Below are 19,380 nucleotides of genomic sequence, written 5' to 3'. Positions count from 1 at the left end.
TATTAATTTATTACCAAATATTTGAAACATTTTTACCAGCTTAACATGATTTTAGGTGAATAGGATATGTGATAAGTTAATATCTTGCCAAAGACATTGATCATTATCTTTTCCAGCTTTTCATATGTGTGATATCATAGAGTAATTGCGCATATGTCATTCTGCTATGCATGCTGTCACATTGGGTGAGTTTAGTGGGGGCCGAACCCCCATGCCAGGGTAGGGCAAGATGCCCTAGGATAGGATAGGCTGAGGGAAGGTTAATTTAGGCTCATTGACCTTGTTTGACCTCCAACCAGTTCAGGCTTGAATGTTAAGTAAATTGTTTAGTAGAATAATACAGTATAGTGAAATGGAATCCGTCATAACCTAATCTAACCTAACCTAGGATGCTAGGTCTTACTTGGCTGGTGACCGTTGGCAGACATACACCCCTTTAACTTACACCAATAGCTGATATCAGTACAGTACCTTGTTTGCAACTTAGATCATTAACGGATGGTCTCTTTGTTTGTCCGTGTTTCATAAGTTGTATTTTAACAGATCTTTTACATTCACAATTGATATCTGATCCCCTTTATCTGCTGGGAGCAACCAGATTTGTTGAACAGTTGCACCAGTATGCAGTAAATGTACCTCTTTGTCGAAGTTCTCAGTTCCAGAGGTCCTTTATTCCTTACACCGTTGGACTGTGGAACAGTCTCCCAGAGGATGTCATGCAATTGGAACTTGAAAAGTTCAAGTGAAGATGCAATACATTACTACTTTAGTACTATTCTCCTTGCACTTTAATACATTTTTATCTGTTTATTAATTTATTAACTTCTTTTTTAATAAGCGAGGTCTCTTCTCTACTTCTTTTTTAATAAGCGAGATCTCTTCTCTACTTCTTTTTTAATAAGCGAGATCTCTTCTTTCTGTATTTCCTACTTCTTCCCAACGAATATCATATTCTTTCGAAGCTTAAATTTCTAGTCAATGGCCCCTGTGGGCTTGTTCCATATGAATAGGGTTCATCTTCAGAATAATAATAATAATAATAATAGTAATATTACTAAGAGAAATAAGGGAATGGGGCTGACTTCTCACCTTCATGGCTTCCTGGTTTTGACAGATTGCAATTAGACCTCTGGATTTGTGGTTCAGTGATGTTTGCAAACTGATTGAAGGATTTGCTGATCATTTGTAATGTAAGACTGAGGTTTTGTATCCAGTAAAGTTGAATGTAGAGCTGTATAGATTGCAGTGACTGCCTTTGGTCACAAAGTAATTGGATAAAAGTATGAATAAGTTAGAAATGTTCAGAATTTATTCATTCTCCTCTAAAATTACATTTGGCGTTTTCTAAATTTTTTTTATCAAAAGCCCCATTTAAAACATTTAAGATTTTGTCATTTTTACTTGAAACATTAATGGCAGTTGTTAAGATTTTTATTTTTCTTCTATTTGAAACTGAATTACAGTATTTAAGATTTCATTATTTTCACTAACACTTAGTTATACAAGGATGAAAGGTGGGTGGAGTGCGAAAATATTTAGGGAACCTAGGGGTAAGAACTTGCTTAATTATATCAGAATATCATAAGTTCCAGAAAATGTAATAAGGAAAAAAGCCTAGAGCATGATCTGTGACCAAAACTTCACAAAGAACATCGTAAGTAGATTTGTCCTTCACATTCCATAAGGTTCAGATATCAAAATTGTGCCATTGTTGACATGTTTTTGAGAAGCTATCCTGTATTAAGTGTTTGATGTATTTATTATCATAATTTTTGGTATAAAACATTCATTTTTGTGGGAAACTACAGTGGGACGCCAAATGAGTACATTGCCTGAACATGAATGGTTATTTATGCAAAAAGAACAAATGAAGGAGGCTGACAAATTCATGATTCATGTGTATAATCAGTATGTCAGTGATTACCGTAGTCCATACTAACATGACCTAGGACAGAAAGTCGTACTTAGCCTGGGAAAGGGGTGTGGCTGTTTGATCTTGGCCAATCATTTCTTTCCTCTGGAAAGAAAAGACATGAAAGGCAATGGTTAGTATTCCTTTTAAGTCAGAGTATATCTCAGCAACACCTGGAATCTGTTGATGAATCTTAACAAGGTGGTTAAATACTTGTAAGTCGGCTGTGGTTGAGTTTTGATGTTTTGCTGTTCTGGCTGATCATCAAATTGAAAGTGCTTTCATCTGTTTTATTGTATCTATGGTCGTTATTGTTTTTTCAGAATGGATTCTAAACAAGGTGAACAACAAAAACAAAAGAACTTGGTACTGAGACTCTGCTGGTTAGTCTCCTTTGCACCAGATGGATTCAGCAGCTGTGGAGGAAAGCCAAAAGATGGTCACTAGTTTCTTTTAAAGGGTTTTAACTTCCTTCAGGTCTTTTATGCTAATCTCTCTCTCTCTCTCTCTCTCTCTCTCTCTCTCTCTCTCTCTCTCTCTCTCTCTCTCTCTCTCTCTCTAACAGTGCTGACTTGGGTGTCTGTGTTTGTTATCGAGTACAGGTTGAACCCCTCCAATGGAGCTTCCTGAGTAGAGTATGACTCATGGACATAGTAAGGTAAAGAAATGCAAGAGCATATCTCCCTCCTTCTCATTAAATGCCTCCTGCTCTTCCTCCTTGTCTTATGTCTCTTCTTCCTTCCATGGAAAGAAGAATACATCTCGGAACACCTCGCAAGAATTTCCGCAGGACTTTGAGGTAGTGCCTTCCTTCCTTTTGGGGCCAATGGGACATCTTCAGTTGGCAGGGTTGAGATAAGTTTCTCAGTGTGTGCTGGTTAAGCAGTGTCTTCCCCATTTACATCCAAAACATGAGGGCTGTCTCAAACTCTTCCTTTGTTTTCACTACTGCCAAAATATGCAGAAGAGTTGGTGCTGCCTTCTCGCTCAGTACACTAAGATCCCCAGGTTGTTCACTTGCAGACAAAAAGTATAATGTTGGGTATCATGTTGATCTGTTTGTGCAAGATTGTTAGAATTTTTGGGTGGGTAGTGTTTGGTTTGTCCAGAATTTCTGATGTGAGTGTACCTGATCACTGGATTGTGCATTTGCAGCACGAGATTCATGTGTGGAAGATGAGTGTCAGAGTGAGCTATACTGTATGCAGGTGATTTTGTAGAAACTTGGAGTCTTCTTGAACCATCCACGGCTCCTGATATGCGTTAACACAAAAGTGCATGTGAGTGCTCATCCATAGCTTCCAGTTTGGTTCTGATCAATCATATGAAAGAGTATGGGAATGTGCACCATGATTTTGAGTGATTGCTTTATTCAGCAGTCCATAGTGCTAGATTCGAATGTTCTGTTTTCATGATCAGATGGCACTCATCAGGGCAAACAGCTGTTGTCTCAGAAGCAGCTTGTTCAGTGAGTGCCTCCACCTGAGCTTGCTTCACTGGCAACTAGTAAGCACCAAACGATCCTCCCTCCCTGCTTGTGTCCCTGAGCAAGGAGATCAGAGGGGACCACTTTTGGTGGTTGGACAGTAGGAACTTCATGGTGGGAGTCCACTAAAATCTCTCCTTTCTGAGGTGCAGCCAATCACAGATGAATCAGAGGAACAGCTCATTTGCAGCAGTTGTGGGGGCAAAGGATGAATGTCATCTGCATGTCAAATATATTGGAAATACTGTACAGGCAGCGTTGCTAGCCCTTAAAGCATTCCAGGAACGTGATAGGCTGCTCATTTATTGTGATGAGTGACAACACAACTGTAGTGTCATATGTCAAAACACAGAGAGGAATTGTTTCCTTTCTCCTTAGTCAGTTGACAAGGGAAATGCACAAGATGGTGGTTTACTATACTGTTGAGCTGTCACAAGGTACATTGTGGGAAGGTGGAATGTGGTGGCAGACCAGCTCAGGCACCAGGGTCCACTGGTAAGGATAGCAGTAGTCTACAACTTTGGATAGCAGGAAGGCTTTTCAAGCTTTTGGGAACACCAATGTTAGATCTGTTTGTCGCACAGCAAAACAAGACTCCTGGTGTTCTGCTCTCCCTTTCCACACCTATGGACTGATGGAAGACACCTTCCAACACCCCTGGGACAAGCTGGGTGTCTTGGCCCTTTTGTTGTTCAGCCTTACTTGTCAAGTGATCAACAGGGTCTAGATCATTCTGAGTCTTAGGATGACCATCTTTGTGCTCCATTGGCCATATTCTGAGTGGTATCCTGATCTGCTGACTCTCCTGGTTAAGGTGCCACCTTGTCAGCCACATGTTCGTAGGCGCTACCAGAGAGTTCAGAATTCACTCCCTCAAGCTTCACATGTAGAGGTTATTCAGCAGATCCTGTGAGAGAGAGGCTTTTCTTGCAAAACTGACCTGGAGATGTCTGGGTATCCACGTTTCTTCTTCGAACATGTACCAGGGAAAGTGGGCCATCATATGTGGTTGGTCCATTTGGACCTTCTGTTCAACTGATCGCAGACCTCATACTTTACCTTAGCTGGGACAAGCTCCTTACAGTCTCTAATGAAAGCTGAGACAAGCTCCTTTCAGTCTCTACTGAAAGCTGAGAAAAGCTTCTTTCAGTCTCTACTGAAAGGCTCTCGCTCTGCCAGTGATTTGTATTTTTCCTTAGGTATACAAACCAGAAGCCATCTCAATCACCTCACTTTGTTCTTGAGGCCATAGGAAAAGTAATTGGTGAAAGCAGATGAGTAATGGATATGCTCTACTCACCTCCCATATCCACCAGTTGCCTACATTGTTGCCTTACATTGGGAGCTATCAGGGACTAAAATAACAACAAATTAACACCTTTCATCATAGTAGCCCCACAATTTCTAATCGTACAGTAGTCGTTATTTTACACATGCATACTCCATATAAATTCTCCTGTCACCTACCCTCTGTCCACATTCACCAGTGATCAGGACTGGAGCACTGTCAGTCAAAATATATACTCTTTTTTGTTTATTGTATTAATTATTTATTTTATGGGCCTTTCAATTCCATTTTCTTATATCTTTGAAGGACAAACAATACAGGTTTTTAAAGTAATTTATATCTTTCCTATTATACAAGGAAAAAGTTGGTCGTTTAGGTAGAAGTCAGTTATCATTACAACAAATGCCGCATTAATTCTCAGGTTTTGAGATATTTGTTATTTTCAAAATAATTAAACAAAACAGTGGTAACCACGTGGGTTTTGAAGAGGTTAAACACTGGGAAAAATATATTAACCTCCATAGTACTGAATCAAAACAGATATTAAATATCGGCCTTTAGATGAACATCGACTTGAAAAATAGGTCAATTGTTGAATATTTTGACGAATGTAATGACCAATTCCTTTAGTACTGTCTAATGAGTTCCATAAAAACTAAGTAAAACCAGAAAGTAGAAGAATATTTTGGTCTTCAAGACCTGAAAAATAGGCCAGTATCAGACTATTTAGGAAGACTACTCACCAACCCCCAAAGTACTATCGAGCGCAGTAGCCCGTTCCCATATTTAGCCGCAGTAAACAGGAATCGCCCGAATATGAACGCAGCCCTGAAGCAAGATCTTTAGATCTCGCCCTGAAGCAGATGAACGAAGTAACTAAAGGGGCTTTCAATAGACGGCGTGCATGTAGCGCGAATAAGACCGGAAGGGAAAACCACATTTATATATTTTTGCTCATACCTAACAAAATATTAAGCTTATTCTAAGCAGATACGAGAATGGAAGTAGGTAGAATATTAGTATTTATGATTTCCTACTCCCCATACGTTATATCAACATTTGTAAGTTCAGGACAGCGATACACAAAACATTTCACCCAGTATTTCTGAACTTTCTGAGTACACTCTCCATCGTGGGTTTTAGGTAGATGTCGTAGGATTACTGTGATAAAGATTCAAACCCTTTCTTCAGTAATGTATCTGATTGCTTATATGTACAAAGAACCTTTGCACTTTCTTTATAAATCATTAACATTCTGATTATATCGATAATATAGCAATATAAGCACACGGAAGACGAACTTTTATCACATAGTCTACTCAGATTAAGCACAGACGAACGATTGTTTGATCTCATTCTAGGTAAATGAATAGACGCTTGGCTGTGTAAGTGCGAATAAAAGGTATTTTTATAATTCCTTACTTGCAAATTAAATGAGTAGGGTAATATTCGGAATAGCGTGGATATTGTTGTTTTTGAGGCATGAGGTTGTTAGGGCCATGGTCTTTGACCACGGTCTGGGGTAGATGCAAGGAACAGCGACTGCAACATTGGATGGAAAGTAGGAAATTTCAGTTAATGCTGGGCAATAGTTGCAGTTTTCTTTTCAGAATACGTTGTATATTTGCATACTTTTTCTGGAACATAAAAATCTTTATAATAGCTCAGTGATTGGGCAATTTCAGAACTATTTTTAAAAGCCAAATAATTTTGTGTATTGATGACGTATACGGCATAAAAGGTTAGACCAGAGACTGTTTTATAAATGTAAGTCGTTGGAATGACTCGTAGATAATAATTTTGATTTGAAATGAAAATGTGCTCAAAGAAGGCCAGTATATTCAAACATCTGGCATAGGCCTGTCGTTCGCTTGTCAGTGCTTCGAGTTCCAGCTTCAGTGTCATTATTGATTATTTTTCTAATTCACGGACGTGGGTTCACTTTGTTCACTTTGTTTGGTTTTATGTACAGCCCTCCACAGGGATGATTCCCTCTCTGGCGGGCCCATGTACGTTTTCGAAATAAGGAGCTTCGTATATTTTATAATTGTCTTTCAGTGTTTTCTCGTCAGTATCGTAGCTCCTGCAGAATAAGAGAGTCTTTGGTTCCTTTTTAAATTTGCATTCTTCTTGTATGCTCTTCACTTCTTATCATTTGTCAGATTTCTAATAGTGTTAGTTTTATTTCCTACGGACTGTATGTTTATTAAATTGCACCTCTATCATATATAGCCTTTCGTATTTTTGGTGTGCTTTTGATGATATAGTGTTTGTATTTGTCGTCTTTGGCTGTCATTTCCTTTACAATTTTTAGGTCGTCGCTTTCAGAGACGAATATATTTGTCGTCTTTGGCTGTCATTTCCTTTACAATTTTTAGGTCGTCGCTTTCAGAGACGAGGTTATTTATCCATGGATTTTTCTCTACAGTGGTAGCAACAATGTCATCTTCGTCCTTCGGGACAGACTACTTTTATTTTTGGTTTAAGTTTGCCTTTCTCATTTTTACTGATATATTGCTGATTTCCCGAATCTCCATTTTTGCCATGTCTAAGTTTTTCCTGTCTGGAAATCGTACAAATAAGTGTCCATCTCTTGTTGTTTTTAACCTGTTCAACTGGGGCCGTCATTTGACTCATAATTTGTCTCTTTTCATTTGCTGCTGTGCTCTCTTCGTTTGTAGATTTGGTCAGACGCACCTTTCTTGTCTTTAATGATTCAGGATACGTTTTATCCATGTTTGTCATGGTCTTTAACATCTTTATCAACATTGTCAATTTTGTTTTGGATTTCATCTATGTTGATCATGTCAATTTTGTTTTGGATCTCATCTATGTTGATCATTACCTTACTAGTTTTCTGAACCGAATCTTGAATCAACTTTGTTAATGTGTCTGTGTTTTATTTCTTCAAGTTCATCTTCGATGAGTTTTTTGTGTGTTCTTTGTTCAGGCCTCTTGCAATTGTTACAGATGTACAATATGTTATCACTACCAAAGTATGGGTGTGTATCTGGGCTCTATACCGGAGCATCTATAATGAAACCAAGTGTCACACAAGAGTATCACAGCAAGTTCCTTCATCAACAACTTCTCCAGAGCAAAGTCCGCAGGTTGCTGACTCTCTCGATTGGGGTTGACTCAGCTTTCTCCAGTACTTTCTTTAGAGTTGCATCGTTACTACGTGCTGCACTGATACTTATGAGAAAATGTTCGTATGATAGACTGATATTCCCTTTACTTGACTTAATTTCTATAGTACTTATTTTGTCTTTTTTCCTTCTTCGTTTTTCACTTGGAACATCGCGCAAGTCAGGCACTTTTACGCAGAGCACTTCAAAGACACGTCCGACCCGCACGAAAGCTACTGTACTACTTCTTTTATTATGACACTGGCGTCATAATAAAGCTATTCTTTTGTTCGTGCAATGAAATTGTTCATATAATAAATTCTATACCAGTGAGACGAAACATAATTAATGAAAGCCTATCATTCATTTGTGTTTGACATTGGTAGACTGATACGAGCCCGTCTTTCTTGTTCGTGTACAGGTATATTATCAGTACAAATCGACTTGTTTAAGATTTGTAAGAGAAGGCGTGAGGGTTCTTGTGTATATAAATATTCAAATTAGTTCTACACGCGCAGGTGCCACATCGGTACCCATGCATGGGTGGAAAGATAAGTTGAAACCTACTACAGTTTTGTATATCATGTGAGCGTGAGGCATCTCGGCTGACTAAACCACTGATTGCAGTTGTGCCTTGTAATCTGCAGATTTCCTATTTATGGCAGCATATTGGCAAAATTTTCAGTTTGCTTACGTCACTGGGTTGGTTGCCACAAACTGTTATATATAACGTCCCCGCTTCCATCATAAATCTGTTAAAAAAAAAAAAGATTTATATTGTTCGGTCCATCGTCCATTATTTACGTTGTTGTGGACCTTTTGGACCTGATAGTCATTCTTTATCTAAATCGTAAGACAAATAAATAAATGAATAAATATATAAATAAAAATAAAGATAAGATAATAAAATTTATAAGATTTATTTATAGATCTTCAGCATGACATTGAGTGCACTCTTATCAGCCAATGATAAACCAGAACTACAAGTCAAAGAGCAAATAAAAATAGAAAAATGTTAAGCATTATCATAAATAGATTAAACTTTCCAATTCAACTAATGGTCTGCTATGTCAATTTAATGTAAAATTTTAAAAGTGGTTTTCATTTTATCACGTTTAAATTATGCATGATCTTTGGAGACGGTTGCATTAATTGGTATCCAAATAAAATCCGCAAACAACATGATCTGGTTCAAGATTCATTTACAGTTGGGGTCGTTGACGGACGCTCACCTGCTATATAATGTGGGGTTAATTTATACTACCAGATGGGTATGTTGCAACCCAGTTGTTCATATTGCAACTGCGAGGTTTTCCTCCTGTTACACCTTTCAAACCTTCTTACTGTCACTCTCCGTTTCAGCGCAGAATGACCTCATGGGTCCCAGTGCTTGGCCTTTGGCCTAAATTCTATATTCTGTTTTGCTCGACAATTGTCCCCTGTTAAGAGGCCATCGATCCTAAGCTTTCCCGGACCATAATGGCCACGTCCACACAGAATGGTGCTGCCTCTCCTGATAGAACGGCTTGGGCTGCCATTTCTTAATGGTTTTCGTCATGCAAAAGGTGTTCCTGAGCAAACCCAAGGCAACAGTCTTGGCCATGTGTGAGCAGTCTTAAGTATGCTGCAATCCAGGCTTTGTTGAGTCTGCGTCTAGAGGTCATTGGATGGCTGTTGAACACCAGATTTCTTATATGCTAGACCGATGTTCTCATGGCATGCGCTGTTATGGGCTTCTGTCCTGGGCAAAGTTGCAGGTGGGGGCTTCCCACCTCGAAGCTCAACTTGCTTCACAGAGCCCCATTCCTCCTTCCACCGATGAATCCACTTCCTGACGACTTTGGTGGCGGTCCCCCCCAGTTCGATGAGATTCTTCCCACAACTCGATGATTCTACCTCGCAAAGCAGCAATCACTCCTGGAGAATCTGCGCACCTTTCGTGAATATCTGTTGTTGAGTATAATGCCCCATTAGATATGTCTTTCCACACAGATATATACAAGAAATGTCAACGCTTCCATTAAATCGAGTGTCTAAATCCTAGAATAAACAAGTAAAAAATGCGCCGAAATTTCTTCGCGCAATCGAGTTTTCTGTACATCGTATAATCAAGGCCACAGAAAATATATCTATCTTTCGGTCGTCTCGGTATAATGCTGTATGAGCCCTGGCCCATGAAACTTTAACCACGGCTGGGTGGTGGCCTAGCCTATATCGTTGCCAGACGCACGATTTTGGCTAACTTTAACCTTAAATGGAATAAAAAAAACTACTGAGGTTAGAGAGCTTCAATTTGGTATGTTTGATGATTGGAGGGTGAATGATCAACATACCAATTTGCAGCCCTCTAGCTTCAGTAGTTTTTAAGATCTGAGGGCGGACAGACAAAGTGCGGAAAGAAAAAAGTGCGGATTGACAGACAAAGCCGGCACAATAGTTTTCTTTTCAGAAAACTAAAACTTTGGTAGAGCATCCGTCCTGTGGCAATTATAAATGAATCAACATTAATGTAACCTCATTGTTTCTTCAAGGGATGATAGTTTTCGTAGTTTTATCGTCAATGAAAATATTTCGTAGAGGAAGTATTTGTAATAATGGTTAAAGTGCGCACACTGTCATCCTTGAAGGGAAATTAGTATGGATATCGCATTCACTGCAAGTCCCTGCGCATAACGAAAGCGTAGTAAGTGAACCATGCCCAACATCGTTGCACTATGAGAAACTGTATAAACTACTCAAGTGCATCAATAAAAAAAAGAATCTGTAAGTCAGTAATGGTTGTAAGATGTTACAGTTATTCCATCTTTGAAATATGTGAACAAATGCTAATGCCTGATAGACCAATACTGCCCCAAAATGGAACACTGCAAAAATACAAAACAGAAAAATGGTAGATGCTGCAGTTTTCCCTTGCCTTACTACTGATTTTACAGATACTGCAAATGGGACCTCCTAAATACTCGTGGAAAGCATTGAAGACTCATTCTGGAACTGAAGTAACTTGTGTGTTTTGTGTTTCACGAGTCCAATAGGTGGCATATCTCAATTTCGAAAGTTCAGCAGGTACTGCAGTTTTCCATTTTACGGCAGAATAGTGGCACTGACCAACATTTTATCAAGAAAAGTTCTATTTGCTACGATGAGCGGATATTTTTTGACAAATACTTGTGTGTGTGGGTGACTAATAAGACTGGGCAGCGCAATCCTTACAAGCCTCACATAAACGTATTTTCCAATTTGAAAAGGATGAACACAAATAATAACATTATTTGCGAATTAAGTTACCATAGCCATGGTATTTTTCACTAACTATAACTGCAGTTAGACGGGTAAAAGATGCTTTTATTGTACTTTAATATTTCAAGAAAATTATTACAGTACCACCCACTTTCGTGAATGTTGGACCAATGATGCAAGAAAACTGAAATACAGCAAGTCACATTCTCTCTCTTCATCTTGCTTTCCACCCTCTCCTAACAGTTAATTCATAGTGCAACTGCGAGGTTTTCCTCATGTTACCCCTTTCAGAGTTCAAACCTTTGACTTTCAATTTCCATTTCAGCGCTGAATGACCTCATAGGTCTCAGTGCTTGGCCTTTGGCCTAAATTCTATATTCAACTCAACCCCTATAGTCTTATATCCAGCCTTTAGCAACATTTTTGTAAAAATCCACATCATTTTCTTTCATAAATCCTTATAACAAACTAACTCAAACTAGAGATATAAATTTGATGTCAGAAGTACAATACGGAAGAGGCATAAATTATATTGTAAAAAAAAAAAAAAAAAAAAAAAAAAAAAAATATATATATATATATATATATATATATATATATATATATATATATATATATATATATATATATATATATATAAAAGCATTAACAAAACGAGAAGCGTTAAAGAATCGATATCGATATTTTTAACATTGTCTTCTCGGCAACCAGCGAACATTTGGAGCTTCTCGGCATCCAGCGAACATTAGTATTTTATCGGTATCCAGCGAACATTTGGAGCGGAGTAGGAGCGAGGTGGCGAGTGTCAGACAGCAATGTAAGAAATTCAATACGAACATTAGTCTTCCGGAGACAGAAGGCGAATTGGAATATCATTTGAGAACGTGGATTACCTGTACAGTGATTGGACTACAGTTAAGATTACTCTTTACTATAAAAATATCAAGTGATATATGATTAATTCTGAAATGGCGGCCGGGGATAATCTCCAGTGCCCTCAATATCTGTCCGGTAGCAAATCATGAAAATATTCTGACCTGTGAATTAAACCGGGAAAAATACAATATGTTCGCGTCGCCTTAGGCCGAACTTTGAACTTTACACTGCAAAGGAATTTTAGCTATATTGATGTCTAAAAAAAATAAAATTATTCTAACATTAATATTAGTTATTTGTGCTTTTGTTGCGAGAGCGTAATGTATGTGGCACTCAGTATCACAGAAGGTACATTAGCAAGAACTAGAGGGGAAAATATTATTGCTTACGTTGAGGGGTAGCATTAAATACAGGTTCGGCCTTTATTCACTGTTGGATGATCAACAGACAGGCCTCCTTTGTTACAGTTTGCTTAAAAAGAGAGAGAGGGAGAGAGAGAGAGAGAGAGTGGATGTGCTTTGTTTATTTGTCATGAAATCCCTCTCCCTTCCCCTCCGCCATTACCTCTCTACCCTGCTATTCTCGCATTCGTTATTGACTGCACGCACATGCATTCACACATGACATAGTCGCTGCGCTCTCTCTCTCTCTCTCTCTCTCTCTCTCTCTCTCTCTCTCTCTCTCTCTCTCTCTCTGACAGCTTCCATCGAAATTAGTTATTTCAAGCTACAGCCTACAGGATGATTTCGTAGGATTTCCTTCCCTCCTTGCATGATTGCTGTGAACCAGTCACAGCTCGCACAAATCTCCCGAGTGCTGGCGCGCGCTCGACCGCTCGCAAAATTGGTTCTGTATTCGGACTTGGAACGTAAAATTTCACGCACGTATTGATATATCATCTTTAATGGCTTAGTTTCATGTACGATGTAGATAGTCAGAGAGAGAGAGAGAGAGGAGAGAGAGAGAGAGAGAGAGAGAGAGAGAGAGAGAGAGAGAGAGAGATTCCGAGCGCTGGATCTAACTGGTGTTGATGGTTTACGGTGGTGGGGAGTTGGAGAGGGGGGGGCGGGGGCCGGTTGTTAGGTTTGGAGTCGGGTGGGGCTGTGACGTAGCGGTGGCTTGTCATGGTGGTTGACTCCTCCTGGATGCTTCAACGATTACCGGTTAAATTCATGCTTCTGTTCCTCCTCCTTTAGCTCCTTCGTGACTGTCGTGTACGTCACAGTCAACCAGTTTCTCTCTCTCTCTCTCTCCAACCGATAATACATAGGAAATTGTGCATTGTAGCATGGATTTCTCTAAGAGAGGAATTGGTATAAACACGAATAGATTGTGTGTGTATTTTCTCACAAACATAAAGTGTATATCAAACCAGGTTGGTTTAAATATTTAACAGGACATTTTATGTATATGGTTACTTTACAATTTCCCAGAAATACAAATGGTAAACCTTAACGATGACAAACGATGGAGTATTGTATTGTTTTATTGCAAACGAAGGTGCAAATGCAGAAATAGTTTATGAAAAATCGAGTTCGTTTATGAAAAATGGAGTGTTACGCGCAGAACGTAGGGGAAGAGCACATTAATACTGAGGTCATAAAATATTATTGGTTATTGAAGGTATTAAATCAGCAATGCAATTACCTCGCTTGCAATAAATAATACTAGATGCTTCATTTGTAGAATTAATATGAGTGTCAGAATTTACATTTTTATTTTGTCTTGTATATTCAACTTCATTACTGTGAAGAAGAAGAAGAAGGAGAGAGAGAGGAGAGAGGGAACTTCCTCGGTAGTGATTGGAGACTTGAATACAATTGTCTTGGAGGGGAGTACAGTGTTAGATTTGAAATTTAACAAATCCTCCTTAATTACGATTCAACACTTAGCTGTAGTAATTTTTGATAATTTTTTTCCACTTTTTCCTCTTTTTAAACACATGAAATGAGAGAGATTAAAATCAAACTAGACCAGTGATTAGGGGGGGATAATAATATGAGAGAATGAAGGTAGATTGCTTTCTACTGATAGATGGATGCCACTCATACATGCAGTGCTTTATTCAGCTGGACGGGGTTCATTAAAAACAGTGATCCCGACTAGGGATTAAGCTTAGAAGAAGAAGAAGGATATCATTACTGTGAGCACAACACAGCAATCTATTGTGCAACTCATGTGGTAGGCATTATTTAAGGTTCTTTGCGGCGTCCCTTCGGGCCTCTAGCTGCAACCCCTTTCATTCCTCTTACTGTACCTACGTTCATATTCCCTTCTGTCTTACTTTCCGCCCTCGGCTAATAATTGATTGTCTTACTTTCCGCCCTCTGCTAATAATTGACTCACAGTGCAACTGCGAGGTTTTCCTCTGGTTACCCCTTGAAAGCATTTTTACTCTCAATTTCCGTTTCACCGCTGAATGACCTCATAGGTCACAGCGCTTGGGCTTAGGCCTAAATTTTACATTCCGTTCTTTTCTCTTCTGAGAGATGTACAGGGTAGTAAGAGTTGTCTATGGAAGTCCTCTGAAAAAACTGATTATGTCAACTTCAAAAGATTAAGAAAAGCCATCCAAATTTATGAACATAGAAAGGTAATAAAAAAGAAAACAAAATCGTAGTCCACTATGTTGTCAATCCAACATCCCAAGGGCATCATTATGACTCATAGTTGCTTGCCTCATATCGCACTTGTGTGTGTGTGTGTTTGTGTGTGTGAGAAAGTGAGTGCGTATGTGAGAGAGAGAGAGAGAGAGAGAAAATGTGTGTGTGTTTGAGTGCGTTGCTCTTATGTTAAAGGGAGCAGGTTAATTCAAAGTGTGATTGTTTTATTGTGATGTTTCAGTCACAAATGCCCTCACATTCCTCTTGATACGCCGTCAATAACCTAGACATAGTGACGCCAGTTTTAGTAACCATAAACCAGTCGATCAACTCTTGATCCTTATTATTATTCATGTGTGCGCAGTGAAATTGAACATCGATCAGTAAATGGCTAAGTCCAGTACAGTGGAATACAGGCATTTTTATTTTAAAGCTGAACTAAAACTTGAGAGCAGATCATAGCGTTGACAGCTAGGTCTAAAGATCTTGGTTGACAGTTCCTCTTAAAATATTCGTAACTCGAGAAAGCTAACTTATTTCTTTTCATTTTTTACCTACAACTGAAGCACGACACTTGAGCCTGACATATTTTACCCTGGGAATGACCAAGTATTGTTTGGTAAACAATACTTAGGCCTTTAGAATGTAAACAGTGCTGTTTACGATTTTAAATCCCACCGAGAAGCAGTGTGGGATTATTCATGAATTTAGTCATGTTCTTCTTTTTTTTTTTTTTACTTAAAAATTCTTTTAGGATTTTTTTTTTACTTAGGGTTCTTTTAGGATTATGGAAACAGACTGAAGAATAGATGTTTTGTTTCTGTAGCAAGTTGTTTAGTTTGTAAGGCGGATTGGTGGAAATGCTTATTTAAAGTCACGCCTGAGGCTTAAAAAATTTAATCTTGAGAGAGAGAGAGAGAGGGGGGGTGGGGGGCAGGCTCCATAGAAAAAAAAACAACAAAAGACTACAGTCACTGTCACAGTTATACTCCACCTACTGTCATTCTATTCAATGAGGACTGCTACTGCGGCGGTCAAAGGAATGAACGCCAAATAAAGGGTTGTGGATCCTTTGGAGAGGAAATGACCTCTGATTGGCAGATGAATTTCTTCTCTTGATGCCAGCGTGAATCATGATTTCCTCTTCAGTGGGATACGCGAAAAAGAAAATAACAAAGAAATTGATGAATGTACTTCAGGGATACTAGAGTTAATGAGAGAGAGAGAGAGAGAGAGAGAAACGGGATGGGTTGATCTAGACTCACACCCTCCCCCCTGGTTTTTAATAAGTGATGCGAGGGACAAATGTGTCGAGACGGCTCTGTTATGATATTTGCACATGACCCCAGTATCGAGATTTGCATCTCTCTCTCTCTCTCTCTCTCTCTCTGTCTCTCTCTCTCATTCTCTCTGTCTCTCTCTCTCGGGGCTGGATTTTGTTGGGGGGTGGGAGGGGGGCTAGTTTAAGCTCCCGTGAGCCAGAGAATTAATCGAAGAATCGCTGAAGGGACCTTCACAACAATACTTTTTTTTAAACATAATGCGGCTACACTGACCTGTTTTGTGTTGTAGAATGTATTTTATTGTTGGTACATTAGTAGTAGCAGTACTTTTTTTGTATTAAATCAGGAGTCCATCTTTCATTTATATTTTTCCCATGTCATTATCATAAACACGGATGCATTAGCCTAGAAGAGCCATGTTTTCGGATGCATTTGTCTATAAGAAACATGTTTTCGTCAGAGGTCTACACCGAGAAAAAGAGGTGGGTTTAGGGAAATAAAATACAAGACAATAAAATATTAGGAAGTATTTTGATAAATTTATGAAGGAACGGTGACCTTGAAATAGGTCGCAAATGAAGGGCACGGAACCGGTTTATGTGAAGTACACCGAATGCACGAAATCCAACTAGAAGTTGTATTCCCCGTGTTGCTACACCTACCGAAGCGGTCCACTACTTACCTTCATTTCACTGCTTTTCCCTCCCCCGTAATTCATTTCCGGTCTGGAACCGGTACCATTATGGCCATTGTTTTTGGTGGGGGTGGGGGTCGGGGAAGGAGGTGGTAGTCTACCCTCTGCCACTGAAGGTTTAGTTTTTTCTTTATTAATAACCTCTGTTGCGCGCTTTCCTCATGACAGATTTCGTACGTGATAGGTTTTTTAAAATTTAGACTGTTATGCCTAAGGCCTTTCCAGCAACGACCCCTCACCTTTTGTGCAAGCCTTTCGTCTGTTGCATTTGAGAGAGAGAGAGAGAGAGAGAGAGAGAGAGAGAGAGAGAGAGAGAGAGATCTTGTTTATGGCCCAGAGGTTGTTCTGGCTTTTATCTCCTCTCTGCCAAAGCGTATCTGGCTTAGTCGGAGTGTAAGCTCTCGGGATGTTCTCTCCTCCACATTAGAAAAAAGTCATGCAGGCATAACCGTTGTGCTTGCTTCATGACTGTTATAACGAGGTGAAGTATTGATTGGACGGGCCGACTAAGGCTGGGGAAGGTATGGGGGGCTGGGAATGATGACGCTTGGGGGCTTTAATGGAGGTAGCCCGGAGGGTCCTCCGTCTTGCGCATTCACCTTGCGTTGATTTTCAAGTTGCCTGAAAATTTTGCTTTATAATATGCCAGCGATATGGAAGTTACATGGCATTTATTATATAACAATTATTGTGAGCTTGGTAGTCTCACTGTCTGCTCCCAGTTTCTTTTCGGCGGCAAATTATGAATACCCTTTTTTGCTCTTGATGCCAGAGGAACGGGAGAGAGAAAGATGTTCATTTTCCAGTGGAAAGATGGACATATGTAAAACTCAGATCATGCTAACGTTGAAGTACACCTGTGGTCCATGGCTTCTCAAGTGGAGGGAAAGAATTCCTAAATGTTGCTACATCGGGCAACTGCGCAGCCGCTGTCATGCAACGAGTTGCCAGAAGGATCTTTCGCTTCCATCTGCGTAGCTAAATCTTTCCCCAATATTTCTTCCAACGTTGCTGAACGTTTTTCTTTCATTGGAGGTGGATTGAGACATTCGATCCAGGGCATTACGGGCATAACTTTGGGCCCCGAGGCTTGCGTAGATAAAGGAGCATTAGCAACTCGTATCCCGAGATCGTAGACGACTGCCATGCTGTCAGTCAGTCGGGTGGATTTAGGGGTGATGGGGCGACGTGCGTGAGTGTACTCGTTGTGCGTCGAATTCCCGTCCCTCCCCTCCTCCCTTCCCAAACCGTGGTGGAGGGGGGATGGGTATAGTATACCCATATTGACGGGGATGTCCTCAACTCATAACCCTCTAGGTTTAGTGCTTGTGCCGATGGTGTCAGTGAAAAATGAAAAACAACAGTGGATTAGACTGGTAAATGAAAACGAGGATCCATAATGACTTAAAAATTGACCCACTCCTTTCAGTTTTATTCGTCGTAAATTGTTCATGTTTAACCGCGGATATAAAATTATGAGAGTAATCTTCATAAGCTCATTTGATGTGTGACACTGAAGAGGCGAGGTTATCAACATGATCATCCAGAAGTTTCCCTCCTTGCTTGGATAGGGATCGCGACTCGCACGGGAAACGTGATCCTGGGAAAAGGCATTGTTGCAACGGCGAACTGCCGACCGCCGACGTGATATTGCATCTTTAATCTCGGATATTTTTCGGCATTTTTTTTCTCCTTCGAGTGTATAAACGTTTCAGGACCGTTCCTCTCCCTTTCTCCCCTCCCCACCACGAGTTTTATTTCGGTTTTCCCTTTTGTTTCCCTACGTTTGTTTTTCAGTTGCTTAGCGACTTGTATATTTTGTTACTAAAAGTACCTGCCCGCTACTTCCTCTTGTATGTGTTCTTGATATCATTAAATATATACATACATATATAAAACATATAGTCTCCCCAGCGGTGTGGCTTCAGAGTTAAAATAAAAAAAAAAAATGGCCGGCACCGCTTTCACACTGTTAACTGTTGAATCGTGAATGAACTCGGTTAGAAAACTACGATAATATTACCATCTTCATACACATAATGGGCTCATCAACTTGCTATCGAACCCAGTACATGCAGTGTGCCATTCACCTCTGTATCTTGCATGCAAACAAGGATGTTGTAGGTTTTCCTTGCCCGTGCTGAATTATAAATGTTACATCATCTTCCAGTTCCCCATTCTTTCCATATTACCAACCCTTCTCAACAAAACACTCATCAATTGTTGCACCACAACTAACCTTTTAACCAATTTCATAGCTCCATATTACTTCCTTTTTTAATTAATTTAAAGTCACATACACTTTGCATACAGTTTATTTCAATAACTTCAGCCATTTTTTTTTCACATTCAGTATTCCCACATCTCCCATTGGGGGTGTACGGCTGTCAGTGCATCTCGTGCAATACACTTAGTCATACTTAAGGTTCTTCGCATTGTCCCCTCGGCCCCTAGCTGCAACCATTTTCATTCCTTTTACTGCACCTCTGATCATATTCTCGTTCTTCCATCTTTCCACCCTCTCCCTAGCAATAATGTTATTTGTCATTGTTCCATGATACAGCTGCAAGATTTTTCTTGTGTAACACCTTTTAAAGCCATTTTACTCTCAATTTCCCTTTCAGTGAAGACTGACCTCATATGCCCCAACTTGGACTTTGGTCTAAATTTTTTTATTCCAGTCCCAGTGTCTCCCTCTACTCCCATATAGGATTTGGCTCAACACTACCTTCATCCATTTGAACTTGGCTTCTTTAGTTTCATCCAAATCTTTTACGCACACCATGCATTTAACTTATGTATGTGTAGGCCTATATAGAAACAATGTATTTTATATATATATATATCAATATATATTCACATACATACATACA

At 39.5% G+C, this 19,380-nt stretch overlaps 1 protein-coding gene across 37 annotated transcripts in view; it reads left to right on the top strand.

The window, feature by feature from the left end:
• The window catches only part of LOC136848582 (cytoplasmic dynein 1 intermediate chain-like), a 104,360-nt gene that overhangs the window by 958 nt on the left and 84,022 nt on the right, over positions 1 to 19,380 (top strand). For 6 of the 37 annotated variants that reach the window (XM_067120904.1, XM_067120911.1, XM_067120900.1 and 3 more), the window contains exon 1: positions 17,652 to 17,699. The exons of 19 other annotated variants lie outside the window; for them this stretch is intronic. The gene's annotated coding sequence lies outside the window, so the exon portion shown is untranslated. Of the gene's footprint in view, positions 1 to 17,644; positions 17,700 to 19,380 lie in introns of those variants that run through there. 12 more of the 37 variants (XM_067120921.1, XM_067120915.1, XM_067120912.1 and 9 more) reach the window with 4 other exon arrangements.

The sequence above is a fragment of the Macrobrachium rosenbergii genome, chromosome 19 (genome assembly GCF_040412425.1).
Source record: "Macrobrachium rosenbergii isolate ZJJX-2024 chromosome 19, ASM4041242v1, whole genome shotgun sequence".
Taxonomy (NCBI): Eukaryota; Metazoa; Arthropoda; class Malacostraca; order Decapoda; family Palaemonidae; genus Macrobrachium; species Macrobrachium rosenbergii.
Note: the sequence above shows the minus strand (reverse complement) of the source record. Positions and strands in the feature narration are given on the sequence as shown.